Genomic DNA, 22313 nt, shown 5'->3' with positions numbered 1-22313 from the left:
AAACAGGGAAGGCCTAGTACCACAGGAAACGCAGGAGAGTCAATTAGGAAGAGGCTGATTCTCTCCTCGTGACCTCCCTGCGTCACCATGGCCAGGGAGATGGTGGCCTCCCTGATTAGCCCGGACCCTAATGGTCGACTATCCAGAGCGTGTACCAGGAAGGGTCTAACTACAGGAAAAATGTGAATACCTAAACTAATGGCTGACGCTCTGTCAATAAAATTTCCAGCTGTGCCTGAATCGACGATCGCCTTATGCTGGAAATGTGAGGGAAACTCAGGGAAACAAACAGGTACAAACATTTGGTCAACAAAGAACTCTGGATGAGTGTGGTGCAAACTCACCTGAGGTGACGCCAGAGTGCCCTGCCTGTTACCTCGACTCCCAGAGGAACCAACACTGCACCGATCGGCTGTGTGTCCTCTGCGGCCACAGATGGTGCACGTGATGGCTCCACATCCAGTCTCCCTATGCGCTGCCCCTCCCAACTCCATGTACACCGGAGAGGGGGTGCTGGAGGATGGCACCAACAGAACCCCCTCTGGACGTCCGCGGGTTATCCAACCGAATGGACAAATCCACCGGTTGGTCGAAAGAGATGGTGGCATCCCTGCAGGCCAGCTCTCGTCGGACGTCCTCTAGCAGGCTGCACCGATATTGTTCGATGAGGGCCCTGTCTTTCCAGCTTGCTCCGGCGACCAAGGTCCGGAATTCCAGGCGAATTCCTGGGCGCTCCTCGTCCCCTGCCTCGAATGGAAGAGCCGTTCTCCCGGCGCTCTCCCTTCGGGCAGAGGGTCGAAAATTGTGAACTTCCGGGTGAACTCCTCAAAGTGGTCCAACGCCGCGTCATCTTCTCCCCATACAGCGTTTGCCCATTCCAGAGCTCTCCCTGAGAGGCATGAGACGAGGGCTGACACTCTCTCCCTTTCCAAGGGAGCTGGGTGCACAGTGGCCAGGTAAAGGTCCAGTTGTAATAAGAATCCCTGGCACTGTGTGGCTGTCCCATCAAATTCCCTGGGAAGGGAGAGACATATCCCATTAGGACTGGCTCCAGATGGGACGGGTAGAGGCAACCCCGGTTGCGCTGGTCGAGGCACTGGACTCCCTGTCTCTCCCAGTGGTCCATATTCTGGACAAAGCGATCCTTCATGGTACCAAGATGATGTATCATAGCCGAATGTTCCTGGACGCGCGCCTCGACTCCATAGCCTCGACTAATCGGGGTACTTGCTCCTGCTGACTCCACAGTTGGTGTGTAATTCTGTCAAGGGGTGTACTAGAGGCGAAGTCAGGTGAAGGAGAGCAGAGTAATGTTACTTTAACAGGCACATTTTTATTTTCGTTCCAAAAACGAGAGCACTACATAAATCAAACGCGCTCAAAACACAGAACATAACAAAAGTAAAGCGCGTAATTAAACACCACAATAACATGAAACAATTACACACAAAGACATGATGGGCAACAGAGGGTTAAATACATGTAGATTGATCGTGGAATAAGAACCAGGTGTGTATGGAACAAGACTAAACAAATGGATATATGAAAAATGGAGCGGCGATGGCTAGAAAGCCAGTGACGTCGAACAAGGAGAAGCGCCAACTTCGGCGGAAGTCATGACAATAAGGTTAACTTTTTTTGCCCGGATTTGTTTACGTTCCTGTTAGTGAGCATTTGCCAAGAGCATCCATCCATCTGACAGGTCTATTAAAACTTCTTAGTGTTGCAATCCCATTAACGGGATCGATATGAAAACAGCCAGTGAAAGTGCAGGCGCCAAATTCAAAACAACAGAAATCTCATAATTAAAATTCCTCAAACATACATTTATCTTATGCAGTTTTAAAGGTAATCTTGTTGTTAATCCCACCACATTGTCCGATTTCAAATAGGCTTTACAGCGAAAGCACCACAAACGATTATGTTAGCTGACCACCAACTCACAGAAAAACCCAACCATTTTTCCAGCCAAAGAGAGGAGCACAAATAGAGACAAAAAGCAAAAAAGCAAAAAGCACAAATAGAGATCAAATTAATCACTAACCTTTGATTATCTTCATCAGATGACACTCATAGGACATCATGTTACACAATACATGTATGTTTTGTTCGATAAAGTGCATATTTATATGAAAACATCTCAGTATACATTGGCACGTTACGTTCACTAGTTCCAAAAACATCCGGTAATATTGCAGAGAGATCATTTTACAGAAAAGTTCATTATAATGGTCAATGAAAATACAGTTATTAGACATGGAAATATAGATATACCTCTCCTTAATGCAACCGTGGTTTTCAGATTTCAAAAAAACTTTACGGAAAAAGCAAACCATGCAATAATCTGATACGGCGCTCAGAAAAAAATACATTTATCCGCCATGTTGGAGTCAACAGAAATCAGAAATAACATTATAAATATTCCCTTACCCTTGATGATCTTCATGAGAATGCACTCCCAGGAATCGCAGTTCCACAATAAATGATTGATTTGTTCGATAATGTCCATTATTTATGTCCAAGTAGCTACTATTGTTAGCGCGTTTAGTACACAAATCCAAACGCCCGTGCAGGTCCAACGTCGGATGAAAACTTCAAAAAGTTATATTTACAGGTCGAAGATGTTGTAAGGGAATACCCCCCTGAAATGGACAAAAATGAATGGCAACATATTGGCATTGGACAAACCATGTACACGATGTCCAATACCACCCAATGTGGCGTTGATTCGTGCAAAGTATATTGCAAATGCCATATGGCAATTGCCAGTTGTAACACTTCAAAAATCCAACAGGGGACGAGTGCGCTCCACCGGGGTTTTTCATATTGGAAATGCAACCCAAGTCAACATCCGAAATTCTTTCGATTTTTTGGTCAATTACACATGTGTAAGAACTGTATGAATATACTTTTGTCCAATTTTGTTATCATATTTTTTTTTTTTAATTACATGCGCATAAGGCATATGTTTTGTCCATTTGCAATATGATTTCATAGGAAGTCAAAAGTCAAAAGCCAAAAATGTCAAAATTTGGTAAAAAACTTCACACATCCTTAAAAAAGTGCTTTCTGGACCGTTTTTCAAAATTCTTTCGATTTTTGTGTCAATTACACATGTATAAGAACTTTGTCAACATACTTTAGTCATACTTTATTATCATATATATATATATTTTTTTTTTTACTTGTGCATAAGGCATATGTTTTCTCCATTTTGAATATGATTTCATAGGAAGTCAAAAGTCAAAAGTCAAAAATGTCAAAATTTGGTAATAAACTTCACACATCCTTAAAAAAGTGCTTTCTGGACCGTTTTTCAAAATTCTTTTGAATTTTGTGTCAATTACACACGTATAAGAACTGTATCAACATACTTTATTCGTATTTTATTATCATAATTGTTTTTTTTTATTTTTTACTTGTGCATAAGGCATATGTTTTGTCCATTTGCAATATGATTTAATAGGAAGTCAAAAGTCGAAAATGTGAATTTTTTTTAAAAACTAAAAAAACTAAAAAAAAGTGCTTTCTGGACCGTTTTTCGAAATTGTTTCGATTTGAAGACAATTAATCATTTGTAAGAACTGTATGAATATACTTTTGTAAAATGTTATTATCATATTTTTTTTTTTACTTGTGCATAAGGAATATGTTTTGTCCATTTGCAATATGATGTCATAGGAAGTCAAAAGTCAAAGTCAAAAGTACATTTTTTTGGGGGCCAAAATTGACTGAACTGATAAACTCGGGATGGCCGGGCAGTGATAGTTGTTCATTTCCATCACTCGTTGTGTTGATTTCATCATGTCCATTTGGTGATGTTTTTTCACTATAGAATCATATTGCAAATGCACGTGCATTGTTGTGCAACTGGTAACCCAAAAATAAAAAATATGGTTGTAAATGCATTTGCCGGGACTCCTATTGTCCATGCCCGCTATGGGAGTACCCTACTACGGCCCTCTATCAGTGGGGGCCATCCTTGAGTGCTTTATGGACAGTTTAAAATATGACGATGGATGCAGATTGTGATTTTCCTCCATGCAACTGGTGATCTGAAATGTGCAACTGGTAACCCGAAAATTAAAATACTGTTTTAAATACATTTACCGGGATTCCTGTCATCCATGCCCGCTATGGGAGTACCCTACTACGTCCCTCTATCCATGGGGGCCGTCCTGAGTGCTTTATGGACAGTTTAAAATATGACGATGGATGCAGATTGTGATTTTCCTCCGTGCAACTGGTGATCTGAAATGTGCAACTGGTAACCCGAAAATTAAAATACTGTTTTAAATACATTTACCGGGACTCCTGTCATCCATGCCCGCTATGGGAGTACCCTACTACTGCCCTCTATCCACGGGGGCCGTCGCAGATTGGAATTTTCCTCCGTGCAACTGGTGATCTGAAATGTGCAACTGGTAACCCCCCCCCCAAAAAATGGTGATTTCCTTATGTCCATTTGTTTATGTTTCCTTACTTTTTCAAAGTCACTATGCATTTGCAATATGTTTTAATGGGCAGGTACCATCACGAATTTGTCATGCTATAAAAATCCTGCAGGAATGTGAAATTGACTGGCCTGATGAACTCGGGATGGCTTTGCAGTGATTCTGGTTCATCTCAATCGTTCGTTAGGGTTGATTTCAGAATGTGCCTTTGGTGATGTTTTTTCACTATAGAATCATATTGCAAATGCACATGCATTGTTGTGCAACTGGTAACCCAAAAATAAAAAAATTGTGATTTCATTATGTCCATTTGTTTATGTGTCCTTACTTTTTCAAAGTCACTGTGCATTTGCAATATGTTTTAATGGGCAGGTACCATCACGAATTAGTCATGCTATAAAAATCCTGCAGGAATGTGAAATTGACTGGCCCGATGAACTCGGGATGACTTTGCAGTGATTCTGGTTCATCTCAATCATTCGTTAGGGTTGATTTCAGAATGTGACTTTGGTGATGTTTTTTCACTATAGAATCATATTGCAAATGCACATGCATTGTTGTGCAACTGGTAACCCAAAAATAAAAAAATGGTGATTTCATTATGTCCATTTGTTTATGTTTCCTTACTTTTTCAAAGTCACTGTGCATTTGCAATATGTTTTAATGGGCAAGTACCATCACGAATTTGTCATGCTATAAAAATCCTGCAGGAATGTGAAATTGACTGGCCCGATGAACTCGGGATGGCTTTGCAGTGATTCTGGTTCATCTCAATCGCTCGTTTGGGTAGATTTCAGAATGTCAGAGCTGGCCCAAAATTCACCACGCCTTCGGTTCAAACCATAAAAAAAACCATAAAACACGTAGTTACGTTCTAGCTGCGGGTCCATTTCTTATGTTATGTGTTGGCCTAGCTGAGGCGACCTCGAATCCCAAGTTTCGGCTTGATAGGTCATTTGGTGTCCGAGAAAAACCCTAATTGGTGCTGAAAATCCACTATTTTCCATGACTTGCTACGGGGTCCTTGAATGAGCTATCGGACAGAAACGTTGGGGTCTGTCTATATGGGCTGAGACGTTCGCAATGCACCTAGTCTTGCGACTCTGGGACATTTCTAAATGTAGTCATTTTCGTGATGCAAAAATGAATTGAAAGTATTGCAAATGTACGAGGCTGTTTCTCGGTCCGAGAACCTTCTAGAACCACCTAACTCACCACGCACTATCGACATGAGGTCTAGAACAGGATTCTAAAGTTTCGGAACTCTAGTTCTGACGGTTCTTTTTTAGCTCGAACAAAGCTAACTATTGCAGCCACTGTCTGTCTCTACGCACCCCAATACGTCCCTCCTTCCAAGTTGTGTTTTAGTGTGATTTATTTTTCCTTTGATTTTTTTGGGGAAAAATGACTGATTTACAGTTCATGGGGGTTGCCTAATCACACATATGAAGTTTTGGAAAGATCAGACTTTTTTAACCCCTCGAAACAGCCCCTGAGACACCAATTATCGCACTTCCGGTTGGCACAGGAAGCTATAAATCAACACATATCCTCAGTGCGGTATGCTCTTACAGAATCCTGAGTTTTAAGTCTTTACGTTAAGAATTGACTGATCTACACAGGGTTGAATGCACTATGTCTATCAAACTGCAGGCAGGGTATGGGTATACACTTTTAGGGGCATTTTAACCACTTCCGGTTGGTCCAGGAAGCTTAGAATCAACACAGGTAGACCACATAGTGGTCTGATGGACTGTCACCGAAGACAGGTTCATACGGCATTCATAACCCACATAGGCCTCAGGTTGAAATTAGGGGTGCAGGCAATGTATTCCTATGGGGAGAGAAGTCATTGTAGTCTGTGAGATCAAAAAACACTGTTTTACTGTTAAGGGTTAATGCCACACGGTCAAGGCTAGGCTTGCACAAATCGGGAGGACCTTAGGAACATTCCTGTGGTGAAATTTTTCTTCTCACCCTAACGGTTCTCTCACTGCCAAAAGCAAATGACATTGTGGGGCAGGCTTCATTTTGGGCCCACTATTCTAATGGTCGCTGCGCCTAGACCGAGCGAGCTACGGTCAAGCGGGATATCTCGTTGAACTCGGCACGGCCTAGGGATTATGGTAATGCCATTGCCTGCTCTCTGTGTCTTTAAGCACCGCACTTTGTCACTCCATCCTTGCTGTGTGTGTGTGTGTGTGAGAGCTTTTCTTTGACATCTGTTGGGAGAAATGACTGACTTACAGTTTATGGGGGTTGCCTAATCACACATATGAAGTTTTGGAAAGATCAGACTTTTTTAACCCCTCGAAACAGCCCCTGAGACACCAATTATCGCACTTCCGGTTGGCACAGGAAGCTATAAATCAACACATATCCTCAGTGCGGTATGCTCTTACAGAATCCTGAGTTTTAAGTCTTTACGTTAAGAATTGACTGATCTACACAGGGTTGAATGCACTATGTCTATCAAACTGCAGGCAGGGTATGGGTATACACTTTTAGGGGCATTTTAACCACTTCCGGTTGGTCCAGGAAGCTTAGAATCAACACAGGTAGACCACATAGTGGTCTGATGGACTGTCACCGAAGACAGGTTCATACGGCATTCATAACCCACATAGGCCTCAGGTTGAAATTAGGGGTGCAGGCAATGTATTCCTATGGGGAGAGAAGTCATTGTAGTCTGTGAGATCAAAAAACACTGTTTTACTGTTAAGGGTTAATGCCACACGGTCAAGGCTAGGCTTGCACAAATCGGGAGGACCTTAGGAACATTCCTGTGGTGAAATTTTTCTTCTCACCCTAACGGTTCTCTCACTGCCAAAAGCAAATGACATTGTGGGGCAGGCTTCATTTTGGGCCCACTATTCTAATGGTCGCTGCGCCTAGACCGAGCGAGCTACGGTCAAGCGGGATATCTCGTTGAACTCGGCACGGCCTAGGGATTATGGTAATGCCATTGCCAGCTCTCTGTGTCTTTAAGCACCGCACTTTGTCACTCCATCCTTGCTGTGTGTGTGTGTGTGTGAGAGCTTTTCTTTGACATCTGTTGGGAGAAATGACTGACTTACAGTTTATGGGGGTTGCCTAATCACACATATGAAGTTTTGAAAAGATCTGACCTTTTTAACCCTTGGAAACAGCCACTATGACACCATTTAACCTGTCTACGATACTGGTTCCCAATTGGGAATCAACCCTCCCACGTTCAGCTGAAACGGTGGCGCATGGAACGCAAAAATATTCTTAAAAATATTTAACCTCCACACATTAACAAGTCCAATAGCTCAAATGAAAGATAAACATCTTGTTCATCTAGCCAGCAAGATTTCAGATTTCTAAAATGTTTTACGGCGAAAACATAGCACATATATATGTAAAACCACCACCAGACACAGCTCATTTCAATAGCCAAAACATGCAATCAACAAACGCAGGATTAAAAAATAAATCGCTCACTAACCTTTTGAAAATCTTCATCAGATGACAGTAATATGACATATTACACAGTACATTTTTTTTTTTTTCAATAATATGCCATTTATATCCATAAATGTCCATTTACAGTGAGTTCACCTTCAGAAATTACTAAAAAATGCCCGCAGGAAATCTATGTAGCGCGGCAAGATAACGTAAATAGACATCATAAACTTTGACTAAATATACATGTTCTACATATAGTTAGAAAGATACACTGCTTCTTTATGCAACCGCTGTGTTAGATTTATTTTTAACGTTACAGAAATCGCACACTATTCCATATGCTGAGACAGCGCTCAGTTCCAAGCTACATTTCCACGTAATGTTGGAGTCAACAGAAACACAGATTTAAGCATAAATATTCCCTTACCTTCGATGGTCTTCGTTCAGAATGTTCTGGAAGGCTTCATACTTACCCAATACATCGTTTGGTTTCAAGTCTTGCGTCTTTGTATTAGCTACTGCTAATAACATCAGCTGAAATGCACCCAAAACGTCCTCTGGTCCGGATAAGTTGCGCATCAAAACTTCAAAATTACACATTATATGTCGACTAAACAGGTCAAACTAAGTGCAGAAGCAAGCTTTATGATGTTTTAGACGTGCAAAACAAACTTCAATTCAATCGGCCATCGTCTGCCCTTCTCTTGAGTGCTGGAAACAAAGGAATGGCTGGGACCAATTCGCGCCCATACGCACAGCCTATTCTCTCGTGGCACGCACTAATTTCACTCCCATAGGGTCAATTCTCGCGGGATTTGAACGATTTGAAGCTCTAATGAAAGAGGACATCTAGCGGAAGAGATAGAAAGTGTCCCCAGAATCATAGCTGGTTGGGAAGGGTGGGGGCCATGACGTCAAAGTTGCTCCAACTTTCATGGCCACAAAAACTAGTTTGGAAGAATGCCTGCCCTGTGAGTTCTGCTATACTTACAGACATAATTCCAACGGTTTTAGAATCTTTAGAGTGTTTTCTATCCAATAATAATTTTTATTTGCATATATTAGCAATTTTTGACAGATTTTTTTTCCAGTTTACTAGGGGTACCCAATCTCTCCAAAGGGGGCGTATGTCTGCCATATCCTTATTAAGGCACTTCTGGTTGGCACAGGAAGCTATAAATAAACTCATATTCTGATTGGGGTATGCCTTTACATAATCCTGAGTTTTAAGTCTTTACGTTAAGAACTGAGTTATTTACGGAGGGTTTAGTGTGTGTGTGTCATTTCAGAAAATCATAGAAAATCACAGAAATCTCGCAGAGATCCCGCCTCACACTTTAAAAAGATTCGTATGAACACCCTGCAACTGGATCTGTAACCGTTGAAAAAAAAAAGCCTATTTGTGAACATCACCAATTTGTCATTGTTCCGTTTCTCTTAAATGACGATAGATAAATGGCTGGTTCTTTTTTAATTGACACCGGAGGCTCCTTGACTTTGACCTGAAGTGGAAAAATAATTTCTCTATTTCCATTTTGGACCTTTAATCCCAGAAAAATGGCCATAACTCAAAAACCGTTGAGGCCTAGACGCCATCTTGTTCGGGGCCAACTGCCCATTATGCCAAACCTACGCTCACCAAGTTTTGGCTTCGAAATATTTTCAGTTTTCGAGATAAGGCCCCATCGTGATTCGTGATGTTTTGCCAAATTGCCATATGATTCCTTATGCCCTCTTGTGGGAATTTCCGGGATAGCGGAAAAATGGTCCAAAACTTGTTTATTTTATAAAACGGAAACCGAATGTCCGACAAAGTTCATTTGATGACTTCCCGGTAGGTCCGGCCCTACCGCACGGCCCGACGCCGACCGCGAATTTTACAAACGTTTTCGGACGTCTAGTAAGGGACCGTACATTTGCAATATGGACTTTCTCACTAACCATACACGAAATGCCAAAATGTTCCCTTAAGGTATGTTATCATAAATCTTCAATAACGTTCCAACCGGAGAATTCCATTGTCTGTAGGAAAGTCATGGAACGCAGGTCGCTATCATGTGAAATGCGTGTGACCAGGACCTGGCTCTCTGCCAGACCACTGACTCAAACAGCTCCCATCCGGCTCCACAACACAGTAGAAGCCTCATTCAAGTTTCTAAAGACGGTTGACATCTAGTGGAAGCCATATCCCACTGTGTATTCAATAGGGGCTGGGTTAAAAATTGACCAACATCAGATTTCCCACTTCCTGTTTGGATTTCTTCTCAGGTTTTTGCCTGCCATATGAGTTCTGTTATACTCACAGACATCATTCAAACAGTTTTAGAAACTTCAGAGCGTTTTCTATCCAATAATAATATGCATATATTAGTAACTGGGATTGAGGAGCAGGCCGTTTACTCTGGGCACCTCTGGGCACCTTTCATCCAAGCTACTCAATACTGCCCCTGCAGCCATAAGAAGTTTCAAGAAGCTGATTAAACTGCATGAACATTACACAGGTGCTATTTCTGCTGGGGACAATAAAAGGCCCTTCTAAAATGTCACACAACACAATGCAACAGATGTGTCAAGTTTTAAGGTAGAGTGCAATTGGCATGCTGACTGCAGAAATGTGCAACTGATTTGTTTCCAGAAAATGTCATCTTAATTGCTCTACCATATGCCACCTCCAACGTTGTTTTAGAGAATTTGGCAGTACGTCCTACCGGACTCGTACGCCATCCCAGGACATCCACATCTGGCTTCTTCACCTGTCACCCGGAGACCAGCCACCCGGACAGCTGATGAAACTGGGTTTGCAAAACCGAAGGATTTCTGCACAAACTGTCAAAACCGTCTCAGGGAAGTTCTTCTGTGTGCTAGTTGTCTTCACCTGACTGTAGTTTGGCATTGTAATCAATTTCATTGGGCAAATGCTAACCTTCATTATTACTGGCATGCTGAGCCATATGCTCTTCAAGGATGAATACCGCTTTGAACTATACCGGGAAGATGACAGACGTATGGCATTGTGTGGGCAAGCAGTTGCCAATATTGTGATCTGAGTGCTCCATGGTGACAGTGGGGTTATGAAATGGGCGGGCATAAGCTACAGAGAATAAATACAATAGCATTTTATTGATGGCAATTTGAATGCACAGAGATAACGTGACAAGATCCTGAGGTCCATTCTCGTGCCATTCATCCTCCGCCATCATGTTTCAACATGAAAATGTATGGCCCTATGTCGCAAAGATCTGTACACAATTCCTGGAAGCTGAAAATAACTCAGTTCTTCCATGGCCTGCATACTCACCAGACATGTCACCCATTGAGACTGTTTGGGATGCTCTGGATCAACATGTACGGCAGCATGCTCCAATTCCCGCCAATATCCAGCAACTTCACACAGCCATTTCACTGGCCAGAATCAACAGCCTGATCAATTATATGCGCTACATGAGGCAAATGGTGGTCATACCAGATACTGACTGGTTTTCTGATCCACGCCCCTACCTGTTTTTTTAAAGGTATCTGTGACCAACAGATGCATATCTGTATTCCCAGTCATGTGAAATCTATAGATTAGGGCCTAATGAATTTATTTCAATTTAAGATTTCCCTACAAGAAATGTAACTGTAAATCTTTGAAATGGTTGGATGTTGCATTTATATTTTAGTTCAGTGTTCAGAGTCCAACACCTCCCAAGCACCATCACGCTGCATGGGTAACAACAGAAGCTTTGTCCACTACTACAGCATGCCCAAAATGTGCAGGAACTGCAGCCAACTGGGCCATCTGGCCGCATCCTGCACAGCCATCATCTGCAAGAGTTGTAAATACAACCATCCCACCTCAGACTTTACTTCCACATGCCCCTGCAACCTGTGCGGGAAAGGGGGACACTTCTTCAGAACCTGCCCCAGTTTCTATGCCGGTAAGCCAAGGGCTAATGCCACCAACCTCAACACCCCTAACGCAAAGCCCAAAACCACCAACCTCCAACCCCCTTCACAAAACAACAACAACGAAGACCCAGAACCAGTCTGAGACCCTTCCACAGGCTTCAACCAACCCACCACCGAATAAGTCCCAAAAATGGCTCCCATCCCTGTCATCACAGCAAGACATCCCAGAAACGGTCCCCACTGCCACCTCGGTCCCCCCCCTCAAACAAATCCTATCCTAGCCAACTCCACCCCATCCAAATCCCTGGTCAAAGGGGAGCCGGTTTTGAGTTAGGCCATAGAACTGGAAGAACCACTCGCCTCACAACTCCAAAATGATCAAACGGAAAAGACTAAAACAGCAGATCAACAAGAGACCAGACCATAAAAACACCCCAGAACCCAAACCACACAGCCAGCAAGAATGACCCTCAAAACCCCGAACACTCTGAGCCACCTTCACCCCTCATGTCACCCTCAATCCCTCCACCAGTCAGTACAGGGGTCACCAGTCAGTACACTGGGCCACCAGTCAGTACAAGGGGCCACCAGTCAGTACAGGGGGCCACCAGTCAGTCAGTGGGGCAGCATGTCAACATCCTGTGAACAGCCAAGAACCACCCAACAACACGAACGACCCACTTGAGGCCCTCATCCACCTCCCTCATCCAACTCCCATACCCCTGCTTCTTCACCATCCCATTCCCTCTTCCTCCCCCTAAACTTATCCCTCTCACAGAATCCGACCAGGAACCTTTCCTCACCACGCCAGAAGAGGAAGGAACAAAGGTATAGACATATGCTCGGAGCAAGCAGGCCACAGAGGAGTACCTCAGCCACGCTCAAGGTACTAAACAATATCATAACCGCCAGGTCTTCATCGACCTGGCCAAGGCTTTCGACTCTGTCAATCACCATATTCTTATTGGCAGACTCAGTAGCCTCGGTTTTTCTAATGACTTCCTTGCCTAGTTCACCAAGTACTTTGCAGACAGAGTTCAGTGTGTCACATCGGAGGGCATGTTGTCCGGTCCTCTGGCAGTCTCTATGGGGGTGCCACAGGGTTCAATTCTCGGGCCGACTCTTTTCTCTGTATATATCAATGATGTTGCTCTTGCGGCGGGTGATTCCCTGATCCACCTCTACGCAGACGACAACATTCTGTGTACTTCCGGCACTTCCTTGGACACTGTGCTATCTAACCTCCAAACGAGCTTCAACGCCATACAACACTCCTTCCGTGGTCTCCAACTGCTCTTAAACGCTAGTAAAACCAAATGCATGCTCTTCAACCATTCGCTGCCTGCACCCGCACACCCGACAAGCATCACCACCCTGGATGGTTCCGACCTAGAATATGTGGACATCTATAAGTACCTAGGTGTCTGGCTAGACTGTAAACTCTCCTTCCAGACTCATATCAAACATCTCCAATCTAAAATCAAATCTAGAGTCAGCTTTCTATTCCGCAACAAAGCCTCCTTCACTCACGCCGCCAAACTTACCCTAGTAAAACTGACTATCCTACCGATCCTCGACTTCGGCGATGTCATCTACAAAATAGCTTCCAATACTCTACTCAGCAAACTGGATGCAGTTTATCACAGTGCCATCCTTTTTGTTACTAAAGCACCTTATACCACCCACCACTGCGACCTGTATGCTCTAGTCGGCTGGCCCTCGCTACATATTCGTCGCCAGACCCACTGGCTCCAGGTCATCTACAAATCCATGCTAGGCTTATCTCAGTTCACTGGTCACGATGGCAACACCCACCTGTAGCACGCACTCCAGCAGGTGTATCTCACTGATCATCCCTAAAGCTAAAACCTCATTTGGCTGCCTTTCGTTCCAGTTCTCTGCTGCCTGTGACTGGAACGAATTGCAAAAATCGCTGAAGTTGGAGACTTTTATCTCCCTCACCAACTTCAAACATCTGCTATCTGAGCAGCTAACCGATCGCTGCAGCTGTACATAGTCTATCGGTAAATAGCCCACCCAATTTACCTACCTCATCCCCATACTGTTTATATTTATTTACTTTTCTGCTCTTTTGCGCACCAGTATCTCTACCTGTACATGACCATCTGATCATTTATCACTCCAGTGTTAATCTGCAAAATTGTAATTATTCGCCTACCTTCTCATGCCTTTTGCACACAATGTATATAGACTCTTTTTTTTCCTACTGTGTTATTGACTTGTTAATTGTTTACTCCATGTGTAACTCTGTGTTGTCTGTTCACACTGCTATGCTTTATCTTGGCCAGGTCGCAGTTGTAAATGAGAACTTGTTCTCAACTAGCCTACCTGGTTAAATAAAGGTGAAATAAAAAAAAATATAAAAAATACCATCACTGACCTCTGAGTCTTGGGCTTCCAGTTGTCTTTCTGCTCGCTCCTTTAGTTGTTCTTCCTCCCCTTTTCAAATCTAGTACCAGTCCCAGCACCAACCCAGGTTTTCCCGGTCCTAGCCCACACAGCAGCACCAACACTGGACACAGCATCGACCAACCACAACTGCCACCTCCATCCAGCAACCGCCAGCCCCACTGTCACATGAAAACAAACAAATTGTGGACTGACTGGCTGTCTGACTTGCTGATTAGTGTTACCGTCATTTTCAGTAGCTGTTATAGAAACATTTTACTTGCTATGACTGTGATATGTTTTTAAAAAAATCAAACTTGGTTGTTGCTAAGGACAAGAGCGCCCGCTAAATGACAAAAATGTCCAAATGAAAATTCCCAAAGAACAGTGATGTTGCTGCATGGGTACTGTAAAACAAATTACAGTAACTTTTTGGCCAATTGCTGCCAGTAAGTTACTGAACATTTTACAGGAAATGTTTTACAGTGTACAGAGATGCATCTTGGTAAAACAGGAGGTCAAAGGACAGTGAAGGAGGTAAGAGATGGATTGACACACATTCCCTCTTTAGTCTATCATCTTCTAAGAAGTTAAATGAATCTTTGAGAATGAGAAAGTAATCAACCACTTCTTCTACTGCTGATCAGACACCAGAAATTCAGATTTTTTTTCTAATGTCTGACTTCTGGGTTGGTTTGGTTTGGCAGTCACTTCTTCTTCAAAGTGAAAAAATTATTCTAAGAAATTAAATGAGTGCATACAAAGTGTTGGTTGCTGTGCCAAGACTTAGCCTGGAGCTCGTTGCTATTTCCAATTATTTCTGGCAATGATGAAGAAGTCGGAGAATAACTTTTGAATAATGCAGAAACACATTTCTGAGTGCTGCTACTGTACAGAGAACGGCCTTTCTAAAATAAGACTTCAAGATTCTGGTTGTGTAGAACCCATAGAGGGGTCATAGAGACAGGTAAATCACATTGTTTTGGTAATCAGTGATAAGACTGGACTAAAAACCAGGATATCAATGTTACTATGCAATAGAATAGCAGATGTTGCCTTGCATTAAATCTAGCTAAATACAAAGTTGGTCAAAGAAACTATATTTTCCATCTTCTTTTTATTAAATCCTGCGAAATATATTGACAGAAAATTATATTTTCTTTTGTCTTTCATTTAATCTGGCTAAATATGTTTTTGGGAAACAAAGGCTAAGTTGCTTCATAAGAGCCTGCTAGATAAGAGGGGGTTACTACAGTTATGTTATGTGGGAAATGACTTCATCATGATCATCCTGCTAAACCTGTAACCTTAACCTTGACCTCTCCATCTGTCTCTGTATGACAGACTTACCCATGGACATACGGCTGATAACAGCTCAGCACTACCAAAATAAACCAGGAAGCAACAGTTGAGTCCGTCACCAAGGAGGTAAAAATATAAACTAATCAAAAAAATAAACGTCCCTTTTTCAGGACTCTGTCTTTCAAAGATAATTCGTAAAAATCCAAGTAACTTCACAGATCTTCATTGTAAAGGGTTTAAACACTGTTTCCCTTGCTTGTTCAATGAACCATAAACAATTAATGTACATGCATCTGTGGAACGGTCATACACCAGGAACGCACAATCCCTCCATCAGTACTTTCTGCGAGAGGCTGGACTGAGGGCTTATAGGCCTGTTGTAAGGCAGGTCCTCACCAGACATCACCACCTATGGGCATAAACCCACCGTTGCTGGACCAGACAGGACGGTCAAAAAGTGCTCTTCCAAGACAAGTCGCGGTTTTGTCTCACCAGGGGTGATGGTCGGATTTGCATTTATCGTCGAAGGAATGAGCGTTACACCGAGGCCTGTACTCTGGAGCGGGATCGATTTGGAGGTGGAGGGCCTGTCATGGTCTGTGGCGGTGTGTCACAGCATCATCGGACTGAGCTTGTTGTCATTGCAGGAAATCTCAACGGTGTGCGTTACAGGGAAGACATCCTCCTCCCCCATGTGGTACCCTTCCTGCAGGCTCATCCTCCAGCATGACAATGCCACCAGCCAAACTGATCGTTCTGTGCCTGATTTCCTGCAAGACAGGAATGTCAGTGTTCTGCCATGGCCAGCAAAGAGCCTGGATCTCAATCTCATTGAGCATGTCTGGGACCTGTTGGATTGGAGGGTGAAGGCTAGGGCCTTTCCCCCCAGAAATATCCGGGAACTTGCAGGTGCCTTGGTGGAAGAGTGGGGTAACATCCCACAGCAAGAACTGGCAAATCTGGTGCAGTCCATGAGGAGGAGATGCACTGCAGTACTTAATGCAGCTGTTGGCCACAGAAGATACTGACTGTTACCTTGGATTTTGACCCCCCCCTTTATTCAGGGACACATTATTCAATTTCTGTTAGTCACATGTCTGTGGAACTTGTTCAGTTTATGTCTCAGTTGTTGAATTTTGTTATGTTCATACAAATATTTACACATGTTAAGTTTGCTGAAAATAAACGCAGTTGACACTGAGAGGACATTTTTTCGTTGTTGCTGAGTTTATATATATAAATGCAAGCCAAGCGCTTTGACGTCATCAGGGTCTCCAGAAGTACAAGCAACGTCTCATCAGAATTACAAAGTTCCAACATACAAGGTAAGATATGTTTGCTCTAAGCTATCACCCCCATCCACCCTTCATATCACCCTGACGTGTTTTAGCCTTGTACACCACCAAGACAAAAATCCATGAAAATGAATTTGTGTTTTGACTGTATATTCTTCATAGTTTTTGATTTGATATTCTTTAAAATTCATGTCAGGTCAAATACATGCAATTTAAAGTGATATTGTAAGGGAAACACTTTCTATGCTCCAAAAATCCCCCACTTAAAATACAAAGCTTTATTTCCAGTCAAAATGTCCCATATCCGGATGATAGTGGCAGTGGGATCTTTATTCCAGGGGGAATGGAATGGGAACGGTTTATCCCTCTGTGACAGTTTCACTCCAGCTGTAAGTGGCTGCAATTCTCACCAATCAATCAAGGGAGATTTTCTCGTCCTCTTCTCTTGTCACAGATTAAATGAGCGAAGTCACATGTTACCCGTTCAGCCATTTGTCTAGCAGCTAGCAGGCAGCAGAATAGTGGTAACCCTGGTTACTAAAGGTCTTACCTTCTCCAGATTCTCTTATTACTCTGAGGAAACATGGGACACATCTCAAATCACACTCTATTCCCTATACAGGGCACTACTCTTGACCAGAGCCGTACCATATTCCCCTAGGATAGTGCACTAATTTGACCTGATCCACACATGGGGAAGAGGGTGTAATTTGAGACACATAGGCTCTGGTGGAAAGTACACTGTTGTTTGAAAATTGCCCATGTTGAAGACTTCTTTAATCAGTCCTTTAAAACAGGACTAGTAAAGGTCCAGTAGTGCACCTTTTGTGATTTTTTTGTTGTTGTTGACTAAAGCGTTTACCAGCATTTGTAAACTTGGGTCCGATAATTATCTGTACAAAACAGTTAATCTGATAATACTTGTGGAATATAAAATACTTGTTTGGTTTCCCTTCTGATGTAAATGTTTGAGGACAGGGTTAAGTTCTTTCTGGATCTCATTAGAATGACAATAGCAGAGAAAAGGACAAGGCAACAATTCAATTATTGAACAATTGAATCCTGCGAGATACTGTTCTTAATTATACAACTACCTTGTTTTGCCTGTGCTACAGATGTCTATGTCCGCTAATACTATTAAAGGCCCTTTTGTGATTTTTTTTATTTATTCAAACAATAATATTTTTTTATTTCAATTTTTTTTCCAATTTTTTTTTCGGGGGGGTGCTACAGCACCCTCAGCACCCCTACTTCCCGCGGTTATGCTTGTAAGTCTGCTGGCTCCTCAGGTTGTCCTTCCTCCCCTCTACAGATCCCAACCCAGCACCAGTTCCCGGTTCCCAGTTGCTGTTCCGCCAGAGCACCAGACCCAACACCAACACCTGTTTTTCCAGCCATGGTACCAGAACAATTTCCAACCTGGTCCCAACTGCCCTTTCCCTTCCCCAACACAAAGGCACACTGTCAACCACTGCACCAGATCAACCATGACTGACTGACTGACTGACTGACTGACATGCCACATTTTTGGAGCACCAAAAACCTTTTCAACACTAGTGGATATTGTTGTTTCTCATTCTTTGACAAAGTTTCAGGCGTGTCTTATAAGAGGATATATTTATTGCACCCATTAGTTAGTGAGAGTGCTGTACCAGTTTAACTGATATGTGGTGGCAAGTCATCAACTTGTACTGGTTGAGTGGCTAAACATGTCCTTTTAATCTAATTAGCCCTGAAGTCACTGGTCATTCAGAAGCCAATGCAGAAGCTCTTGAACAGTCAACATCATGTTTGTAATGAAACCAGATCAAAGTATGTAAAATGACTGTTGCTTTTACATTGATAAAGATTGATCATAAAGTTACTGGTCCCCTCCCCCATGTCAAACACTTAACAATTAATTATTAAGGGCACAAGGTGACTTTAACTCTCATTTAATACACCAATGGTAACATGATGTTCTCTTACCTCTTACCTTGTAACCAACATTGGAGAATGTGTGTTTGCAGAGGCGCGTGGTCTATATAGCTAGATAGCTACTATACTGGTGCCAAAATTTGACACTATTCATCTATGGAAAAAAGATATGTTTTCCCTTTGATTTGTGTCTGGTGTTAGCTAGTTACTGGCTAGCTAGGTCTTCGTCTGTGTTTGGTGTTAGCTAGTTACTGGCTAGCTAGGTCTTCGTCTGTGTTTGGTGTTAGCTAGTTACTGGCTAGCTAGGTCTTCGTCTGTGTTTGGTGTTAGCTAGTTACTGGCTAGCTAGGTCTTCGTCTGTGTCTGGTGTTAGCTAGTTACTGGCTAGCTAGGTCTTCGTCTGTGTTTGGTGTTAGCTAGTTACTGGCTAGCTAGGTCTTCGTCTGTGTTTGGTGTTAGCTAGTTACTGGCTAGCTAGGTCTTCGTCTGTGTTTGGTGTTAGTGTTATATAAATATTCATACACATAGCTCATATAAACAAAGACATTCCGTCGTAAGAACACATACACCCAGCCAGAAGACTGACCCCCTCTTCCTTATATAAACACACATCTCATCTCCCTCTAACTGGCCGGTCCCAAGAGCAAAGAACTTTTGCTGTGCACCAATGGGGCCCGCTCTGGCTAGAGCAAGGCCCGCCTCCAACCCTCCGACCAGTCAAGAAGACCGAAACGACAAGACTCCACCTACTTTATTCTATGTATAAAAATGTATGTAACCATTGTATAGGCCTCTTTTTCACCTGGCTCCTTGCCGAGTTATGTGAACTAGGTCCGTGCACGTAAAACTGCGGGACAAGATATCTCTGACTCATTAAAACTGTCTTTCGTTACAACTGAAATCCACTCTGTCCAGCGTCCGTGATTTGGTCTCAACTCTCCAGTATTTGAACACTAACATTAGCTAGTTACTGTCTTGCTAGGTCTTCATCTGTGTTTGGTGTTAGCTAGTTACTGGCTAGCTAGGTCTTCGTCTGTGTTTGGTGTTAGCTAGTTACTGGCTAGCTAGGTCTTCGTCTGTGTCTGGTGTTAGCTAGTTACTGGCTAGCTAGGTCTTCGTCTGTGTTTGGTGTTAGCTAGTTACTGGCTAGCTAGGTCTTCGTCTGTGTTTGGTGTTAGCTAGTTACTGGCTAGCTAGGTCTTCGTCTGTGTTTGGTGTTAGCTAGTTACTGTCTTGCTAGGTCTTCATCTGTGTTTGGTGTTAGCTAGTTATTGGCTAGCTAGGTCTTCGTCTGTGTTTGGTGTTAGCTAGTTACTGGCTAGCTAGGTCTTCGTCTGTGTTTGGTGTTAGCTAGTTACTGGCTAGCTAGGTCTTCGTCTGTGTTTGGTGTTAGCTAGTTACTGGCTAGCTAGGTCTTCGTCTGTGTTTGGTGTTAGCTAGTTACTGGCTAGCTAGGTCTTCGTCTGTGTCTGGTGTTAGCTAGTTACTGGCTAGCTAGGTCTTCGTCTGTGTTTGGTGTTAGCTAGTTACTGGCTAGCTAGGTCTTCGTCTGTGTTTGGTGTTAGCTAGTTACTGGCTAGCTAGGTCTTCGTCTGTGTTTGGTGTTAGTGTTATATAAATATTCATACACATAGCTCATATAAACAAAGACATTCCGTCGTAAGAACACATACACCCAGCCAGAAGACTGACCCCCTCTTCCTTATATAAACACACATCTCATCTCCCTCTAACTGGCCGGTCCCAAGAGCAAAGAACTTTTGCTGTGCACCAATGGGGCCCGCTCTGGCTAGAGCAAGGCCCGCCTCCAACCCTCCGACCAGTCAAGAAGACCGAAACGACAAGACTCCACCTACTTTATTCTATGTATAAAAATGTATGTAACCATTGTATAGGCCTCTTTTTCACCTGGCTCCTTGCCGAGTTATGTGAACTAGGTCCGTGCACGTAAAACTGCGGGACAAGATATCTCTGACTCATTAAAACTGTCTTTCGTTACAACTGAAATCCACTCTGTCCAGCGTCCGTGATTTGGTCTCAACTCTCCAGTATTTGAACACTAACATTAGCTAGTTACTGTCTTGCTAGGTCTTCATCTGTGTTTGGTGTTAGCTAGTTACTGGCTAGCTAGGTCTTCGTCTGTGTTTGGTGTTAGCTAGTTACTGGCTAGCTAGGTCTTCGTCTGTGTCTGGTGTTAGCTAGTTACTGGCTAGCTAGGTCTTCGTCTGTGTTTGGTGTTAGCTAGTTACTGGCTAGCTAGGTCTTCGTCTGTGTTTGGTGTTAGCTAGTTACTGGCTAGCTAGGTCTTCGTCTGTGTTTGGTGTTAGCTAGTTACTGTCTTGCTAGGTCTTCATCTGTGTTTGGTGTTAGCTAGTTATTGGCTAGCTAGGTCTTCGTCTGTGTTTGGTGTTAGCTAGTTACTGGCTAGCTAGGTCTTCGTCTGTGTTTGGTGTTAGCTAGTTACTGGCTAGCTAGGTCTTCGTCTGTGTTTGGTGTTAGCTAGTAACTGGCTAGCTAGGTCTTCGTCTGTGTTTGGTGTTAGCTAGTTACTGGCTAGCTAGGTCTTCGTCTGTGTTTGGTGTTAGCTAGTTACTGGCTAGCTAGGTCTTCGTCTGTGTTTGGTGTTAGCTAGTTACTGGCTAGCTAGGTCTTCGTCTGTGTTTGGTGTTAGCTAGTTACTGTCTAGCTAGGTCTTCGTCTGTGTTTGGTGTTAGCTAGTTACTGGCTAGCTAGGTCTTCGTCTGTGTTTGGTGTTAGCTAGTTACTGTCTAGCTAGGTCTTCGTCTGTGTTTGGTGTTAGCTAGTTACTGGCTAGCTAGGTCTTCGTCTGTGTTTGGTGTTAGCTAGTTACTGGCTAGCTAGGTCTTCGTCTGTGTCTGGTGTTAGCTAGTTACTGTCTAGCTAGGTCTTCATCTGTGTCTGGTGTTAGCTAGTTACTGGCTAGCTAGGTCTTCGTCTGTGTTTGGTGTTAGCTAGTTACTGGCTAGCTAGGTCTTCGTCTGTGTCTGGTGTTAGCTAGTTACTGGCTAGCTAGGTCTTCGTCTGTGTTTGGTGTTAGCTAGTTACTGGCTAGCTAGGTCTTCGTCTGTGTCTGGTGTTAGCTAGTTACTGGCTAGCTAGGTCTTCGTCTGTGTCTGGTGTTAGCTAGTTACTGGCTAGCTAGGTCTTCGTCTGTGTTTGGTGTTAGCTAGTTACTGGCTAGCTAGGTCTTCGTCTGTGTTTGGTGTTAGCTAGTTACTGGCTAGCTAGGTCTTCGTCTGTGTTTGGTGTTAGCTAGTTACTGGCTAGCTAGGTCTTCGTCTGTGTTTGGTGTTAGCTAGTTACTGTCTAGCTAGGTCTTCGTCTGTGTTTGGTGTTAGCTAGTTACTGGCTAGCTAGGTCTTCGTCTGTGTTTGGTGTTAGCTAGTTACTGTCTAGCTAGGTCTTCGTCTGTGTTTGGTGTTAGCTAGTTACTGGCTAGCTAGGTCTTCGTCTGTGTTTGGTGTTAGCTAGTTACTGGCTAGCTAGGTCTTCGTCTGTGTCTGGTGTTAGCTAGTTACTGTCTAGCTAGGTCTTCATCTGTGTCTGGTGTTAGCTAGTTACTGGCTAGCTAGGTCTTCGTCTGTGTTTGGTGTTA

The sequence above is a fragment of the Oncorhynchus mykiss genome, chromosome 16, assembly GCF_013265735.2.
Source record: "Oncorhynchus mykiss isolate Arlee chromosome 16, USDA_OmykA_1.1, whole genome shotgun sequence".
Taxonomy (NCBI): domain Eukaryota; kingdom Metazoa; phylum Chordata; class Actinopteri; order Salmoniformes; family Salmonidae; genus Oncorhynchus; species Oncorhynchus mykiss.
The sequence above is the reverse complement of the archived record's forward strand: the minus strand, read 5'-3'. Positions refer to the sequence as shown.